Consider the following 6,854-nt stretch of genomic DNA (forward strand, 5'->3'; position numbering starts at 1 on the left):
CACTAAGACCTTCCCAGTGGTCACTTCCACTTAAGTGACAAGTCTTCATCCAGCCTCGGGTTCCCTTTGACTTACATTCCACTACTCCCTTTGAATTTCTGCAAAACTCAACTAGTCACTGAACCTTTTATTCCTCCTGGGCTTTTCCATCTTCAGGCTTTGGTTTAGGCTCTGGCCATTACCTCTTCCCACTGTTCAAGGAACTAAACTGTATTAATCCTTGCAGTCCCAGCTCCACCTCACAGCCATGAAGTTTATCCTGATTCCCTTCAGGGAAAAGTGTCCCTATTTGTCCTTATAGCTCCCTCAGAACTGACGTGTGCCTCACTTTCTTGCTGAAGATTTCACCTCATTTCCATTACTACCAGAGCAATGGTGAGTTCAGTGTACAGCCTATAATCAGTTTTGCAAATGCCACTTGATTCAATCCAGGTTTCTGTAGTCTAAAGGCGCAGGGTAGTCTAGAGAACAGCAAGAGATGCATGCACGTGACAGAATCTACTTGTGGTTACTGCAGCAGCAGCTTCTGACCCCAAAGCCATTTCTACCCACTCTTGCTCCAAGTACTTTGTAAATATTTCCAAAAGGAACCAGGTACTTTTATTCTGTTCATGATATTTGGCCAGGTTCAAAGACAAAGAAGGTTATTGACTGACTTGCTTATGGGAACATCTGACACATTCCCTTTCATAAATTGAAGATGTGGCTGAGAAGCAAGAGGCTGTTGGTTTCCTGCAAGGCCAGCAGAGGGCCATGTAGTGTCTGTACCAGGAGCTTCAGGACAGCTGGATTTCACTGCAGATAGCAGGTCTTGCTGGTGAGGTTGGACAGCCTCAGTCCAGGTCTTCAGATTCACTACTGTAGTCTTTCATGCAAGGATATTTTTTTTTACTTTTTTCTTTTCTTTTCTCAGTGCTGTTGATGAAACAGGGGACTTGTGCATGCTAGGCAAGTGCTCCTTCACCAAGCTACATCCCTAGTCCTAGGGCAGTGATTCTTGCTAAGGCCTCAATCACCTGTGGAGTCTCATGCCTGAAAAACATGCTGACCTCAGCAGTTTGAAGAGGACCCCAGGCCTCTGCACTTTGAAAGAGTTTCTCCTGTAATGGCAGTGTGCAAACAAGTGAGAACCACTGCCTTGGCCTGAATGCAGGAGTAGTGGAACTTCAACAAGTCCCCCAAGTTGAACCCTCAGCCATGAGCTAGGGATCATCCTGCAGAGGAAGCACCAGTAGTAAAGGGGAGCAAAAATGTAGGCAAGAAAGAACTGTTGGCAAAGGGGAGTAAAAATAGAGGCTGGGAAGAGAGCACAGGGATTAGGGTTAAGACAGGTTAAAAGTCTGGAAACGGATACAAAATAGGTTGCACAGGTAAGGTGGGAGGCAACTCAGCCCAACTCCAGAGGGGACGGCCCAAGTCCTCTTTGAGGTGCCTCCAGTTTGATTTGAAGCTAGTCATTTACCAGTCTCTAGGCCTCAGTTTCATCATATAGAAATGAGATTCAGAATACTTTGATGTTCTAGACTGCCTTTTTCTTACGTTCTCCTCCCCAACCTCCCATCCCCTGCCATGCTGCCCTTATAATGCTGGAGATTAAACCCAGGGCCTCATGTCTGCTAGGCAAGAACTCTACCACTGAGCTACATTCCTAGCCCATTTTTCTGACACTGTAAGTGTGCTTTTACCCTAGCAGTATGGTTTCAACCAGATTGCTAAGATTTGCAACCAGAGATTCTCACTAACAAAATAAGCAACCATTGACCTTGTATAGTATTGTATGCCTATGAGCTCAGCCACTGAAGATGCTGATGTAGGAGGACTGCACAATTGAGGCAAGGTTCAGCAACTTAATGAGACCATGTCTCAGAAAATAAAAAGAGGCTGGGAATGTAGTTCAATGGTACAGTGCCCTTGGCTTCAATATCTACTACAAAAATAAATAAATAAATAAATAAATAAAAAGTAACTTCTGCATTTAGGTCAAATAAGGACCCTTGTTTCCCCATGACAGCAGGGATAGTCACCTAGTTTTTTCATCCCTCAGTAAATCCTTCATAAGGTAACAAGCATTCATAATTGGAAAAGTATTCTTTAAAGTTAAAAAAAATTACAGTATGACACTCTCAAGACAATTTATTTTTTTTAAAGATTTTATATATGCATTTATTTAAAAATATAAATATGGAAAAATAAATAATTTAAAGACTAGAGTGGATGTCCCTAGATCTCTGTACATTCAAGGCTATATCTTGTCAAGAATATAAGACTCAAAGAGCAATGATGTGGTCAAAGCCCTTTTTAAGGAATGGAGTCCCCAGCTAGGCTTCCCTGCCCAACCTAAGTGTCCAGGGCAGGAAGTACCACCTCTGTCAACACCACCCTGTGGCTGATGTCCCAAAAGCAGATGGTCTGCTGATCACTAAAACGGAGGAAGCACATAGCTGGACTTGGCCTCTGGAGGGAGGGGAGGTGGCCCTCACTCAGCTGGGGGTGGGGGAGATAGGATCAGCACATGGGCCTTAGCCCAAGGAAGAGAGGGCTCAAGGCCTGGGAGAGGGCAACTGTCATGACCCCAACATGGCCTCAGCATGCTGTAGGGCAGACCCAGGGCCTGACCCCCATACACCTGTGTGGAGAGGAAGGGCCCAGCTTGTGTGGGACATAGAAACTGGCTCTGGGTGTAGAGCCGCAAATGAAGGAATGGAGGGAGAGGCTGTGGCACTAGGCAGGTCCTCTGCCACACTCCAGAGCATGGGAGTTTCAATACCCTGAGAAGCCCCCCAGGTGCCTGTGGGGACAAGTCTTAAGTACAGGCTCGCCCAGGTATGAGAAGGCAGCTTTCTTCCCGGGATGCACAGTCTGGCCTGGGGGTTTCTTGGTGAGAAAGTAGGGCAGCCCTAGTAGCAGTGCGTCAGGACCCCAGAATGAATGACAGGTGTCAGGAGCACACACTGCAGTCTTCTCCAGCCGCTCTAGGTCAAAGGTCCTCCTCTAACAACTTCAGGAAATGGTGCAGATGGCACTGGAGTTCTGATTCTTTATTGTTTGCTGCTTCTGAATTTCTTTTGAAATCCGTCTTTTAATTCCTATCAAGTACAGTTCTCGGTCAAACTTGCCAGCAGCTAGTGGAATGTTGTCTCGGCCAGGCCTCACTTTCACCCGGAGAAGGCCATAGACAGGGCGGTGGTCAGATGTCTTAATCCCAGGGCAGGAAGAGTACGTCACAGGACAGATGTCGCCCTTATGGCGGCTTCTGTACAAGACCCGGTCCGTGTAGGAGGGGGTCCTCTGTTTGGAGGTGCTGTCATAGGTGTCCTTCCCAATGTCAAACTTGTATGATGGGAGGAAGTGGATGTCCGGCTCCTGGAAGCCCTTGAAGATGGACCCTTTCTTCATCTCCTGGATGAGCTGGTCATGCTGCAGCAGTGCCGGCACATCCACATCCAGGCCCTGCTTCAGGATGGCCTCCACAGCCGTGCGTCCACCACTCAGGCGGAAGTTAAAGTCTCCAAACCAGAACACCTCATCGAACCGGGTGGTGACATCCGCTGCAGTGGAAAGGTAGGGGTTGGTGTCTGGTACGTTCCTAGGCAGAGCCAGGGCTTGGATGGTTCTGGTGTAGTCCAGCAGCCGCTCCGCCACCTTCCCATCACCAGAGGTAAAGTGGGACGTGATGAAGAGGAAGGAGGTGCCGAAGAAGGTGAAGCTGACGCCCAGGGCCCCCTTGGTCTTGATCTGGGACACAATGCGCGTTGTCACCGTGGAGCACTCCACCTCTGAGCAGAACCAGATGAGGTCCCTGCGGATGAACAAGGACACATACAGAACCCCGTGGGCTGCCGAGGACAGCAGCACATAGCGGGGGCCCAGTGTCTCCTGAAGGCGTGTCTCCCACTCCCGCCTGTCAGAGCAGCCCTCCTGCACCCCGATGACATACAAGTCCTGGGTGTAGTCGGCCTCGGTGGGCAGCAGGAACTCATTCAGGCTTGGCGGGAGCTCCTTCTGGCCCTGCATGTTCCAGGTGGCCACAAAGAGGGCCATGTTCCGGTCTGGGAAGTACTGGGCCAGCTCATCTGCCCCTAGCAGGGCCCCACTGGCCAGGAGACTCCCCTCCAGGTAGCTCCTGCTCCGGACGTCCTTGGTGCGGATGGGCGCCAGGAGGCTGAAGGAAGACTTGGCCGAATGAAGGGAGTGGGTGTCACAGGCCAGGGGGCTCCGTGGCCGGCTGGGGCCCAGGCTGCTGTGGGCCCGTACCAGCCTGGGCTGTGCGTGGTGCTTGTGGTCGGCATGCTCGGAGTCAACCTTGTTTGCCATCCTTGGGGAGTTGGAGGCCACGTTCAGATCCGGGGTGGGTGGCGGGCGAGGGGGACACAGGATGGCCAGCCTCGGGGAGCTCCCAGCTGGGGCAGCCTCCCTGTGCAGCAACTCCAGGGAGGTGCTGATCATTCCAGAGAGATAGTTACTCCATGAAGAGGGGCTCCCACCCTCGCTGCCCACAGCCCTGCGGGGCTTGGGGATCTCCTGCAAAGATGTGCTCAGGCAGGGTGGGGGGCAACTGTGGGCCGGGGCCTGGGGGGCCATGTCCTGCTCAGAGCCCTTGTAGGGGCTGGTCCCACCCTGGGTGGGCAGGTCCTCCTGGCTCCGCGGAAAGCACCTCCTTCTCCAGCCCTTATCATCTAGGGACAGGGTCCGCTCTAGCCTGGGCCTCGTGGGGGGCTGAGGGGTGGTGGGTTTTGCCCGGGCTTGGGGGTCCTCACTGCCGATTTTTGCCGGATCGCTGAAAGAAGGCACGGGGTTCTTCTCAGGGTCCTGGCAGTGGGGAGTGGGCAGGGCCCCAGGGCTTGGGAGGAGGTCTTTGTTTGCTCCGGGAAGCCGTCCCTTGAGCATTCTGGCTTCCAGCTGCCCAGGAGCCTCTGTGTGACGCAGGCACGTGGCCTTGGTCGGCATGGTGCTGGAGCCCTCACCCAAGCAGCCTGGCCCTTTGAGAGAGCTCCTCCCTAAGTTGCCACCAACTCAGGTGTCAGGGACACAGCCGGAGGTCACGAGGAGCAGAGGAGAGAAGCTGGGAGGCCCCCCTTTGGCCTGGGGTGGTCCTTCAGGGGAGGGCAGTTCTGCATGGTTGGAGTCACGAAGGCCTGCGCCCGCCGCTCCCCGCAGGCCCTGCCGGCGCCCGAGGGCCCACCCGTCCCGGACGGGGGGGGGGGGGAGGGGGGGGGAGGGGGGGGGAGGGGGGGGGGCGGGCCGGGCTGGCCCCGGCCGCCCGCAGCAACGACCGCGCCCGCGCGGGGCTGAGCCAAGACAATTTATTTTTTCACTTGATTTTTTCCTAGAATAAAGCAACTGATAACAACATGAGTATTGGACATATACAAATATTGCTTCAGGCATATAGTCCCTACATCCTCAACCACATCACTGATAATCAGATAGATATAATAAGACAATGTTGGGGCTGGAGATGTGGCTCAAGCGGTAGCGTGCTCGCCTGGCATGCTTGTGGCCCGGTTTCGATCCTCAGCACCACATACAAAGATGTTGTGTCCACCAAAAACTAAAAAATAAATATTAAAATTCTCTCTCTCTCTCTCTCTCTCTTTCCCTCTCTCTCTCACTCTATCTTAAAAAAAAAAAAAGACAATGTTGGGGGGATCCAACATGGCGGCCGGCGAGGAAGCTGCACTTTCAATATCTCCACATTAACGGGATCAGAAACACCAATTAAAACAGCTACATTCTACCTACTGAGGATCTTCTAGCAAAATTCCGTTGAAAGGAGACCTGCCGAGAATTAGTAAGTTTATTAGACGTGACAGTTTGCCCCAAACAAGTGAAACTTGACTGGCAGCGCGGGCTCAGAGTCCAATCCCGCGGCCACCCGCCGCTTCTGCAAGCGGCAGGCGGCCCAGAGCAGCGCGGCAGAAGGGTCCCCGCCCAGCCAGCAGACAGCGCCCGCCATCCCGGCTACCCTGGCGGCCCTGCTTTCGCCCGGCGAACAGCCACCCCACCCGGCTGGTTCTTAGCCACGCCGCTGCAGACACCCGGCTTTACAAGCACCCCCGGCGGCCCTGCTCGGCGAGAAGGGTCCCCGCCCTGCCGGCAGACAGCTCCCGCCATTCCGCTCTTGTTCTGCAAGCAGCCACCCCGCCCGCTTGGTTCTTAGCCACGAGGCTGCAGCCGCCCGGCTTTACAAGCGCCCCCGGCGACCCTGCTCGGCGAGAAGGGTCCCCGCCCTGCCGGCAGACAGCTCCCGCCATTCCGCTCTTGTTCTGCAAGCAGCCACCCCGCCCGCTTGGTTCTTAGCCACGAGGCTGCAGCCGCCCGGCTTTACAAGCGCCCCCGGCGACCCTGCTCGGCGAGAAGGGTCCCCGCCCTGCCGGCAGACAGCTCCCGCCATTCCGCTCTTGTTCTGCAAACAGCTAGCCCGCCCGCTTGGTTCTTAGCCACGAGGCTGCAGCCGCCCGGCTTTACAAGCGCCCCCGGCGACCCTCCTCGGCGAGAAGGGTCCCCGCCCTGCTGGCAGACAGCTCCCGCCATTCCGCTCTTGTTCTGCAAACAGCCACCCCGCCCGCTTGGTTCTTAGCCACGAGGCTGCAGCCGCCCGGCTTTACAAGCGCCCCCGGCGACCCTGCTCGGCGAGAAGGGTCCCTGCCCGGCCAACAGACAGTTTCCGCCATCCCGGCTACCCTGCCGGTCCCGCTCTTGCCCTGCAAACAGCCACCCCGCCCTGCCGGCAGACAGCTCCCGCCATTCCGCTCTTGTTCTGCAAACAGCCAGCCCGCCCGCTTGGTTCTTAGCCACGAGGCTGCAGCCACCCGGCTTTACAAGCGCCCCCGGCGACCCTCCTCGGGCGAGAA

The 6,854-nt window shown here is 54.9% G+C and overlaps 1 pseudogene; it reads right to left on the minus strand.

Moving 5' to 3' along the window:
- Positions 1-2,172: 2,172 nt before the first annotated feature.
- On the minus strand, positions 2,173-5,139 carry LOC143396681 (phosphatidylinositol polyphosphate 5-phosphatase type IV pseudogene; annotated as a pseudogene).
- Between the last annotated feature and the right edge of the window lie 1,715 nt (positions 5,140-6,854).

The sequence above is a fragment of the Callospermophilus lateralis genome, chromosome 4 (genome assembly GCF_048772815.1).
Source record: "Callospermophilus lateralis isolate mCalLat2 chromosome 4, mCalLat2.hap1, whole genome shotgun sequence".
Lineage (NCBI taxonomy): Eukaryota > Metazoa > Chordata > Mammalia > Rodentia > Sciuridae > Callospermophilus > Callospermophilus lateralis.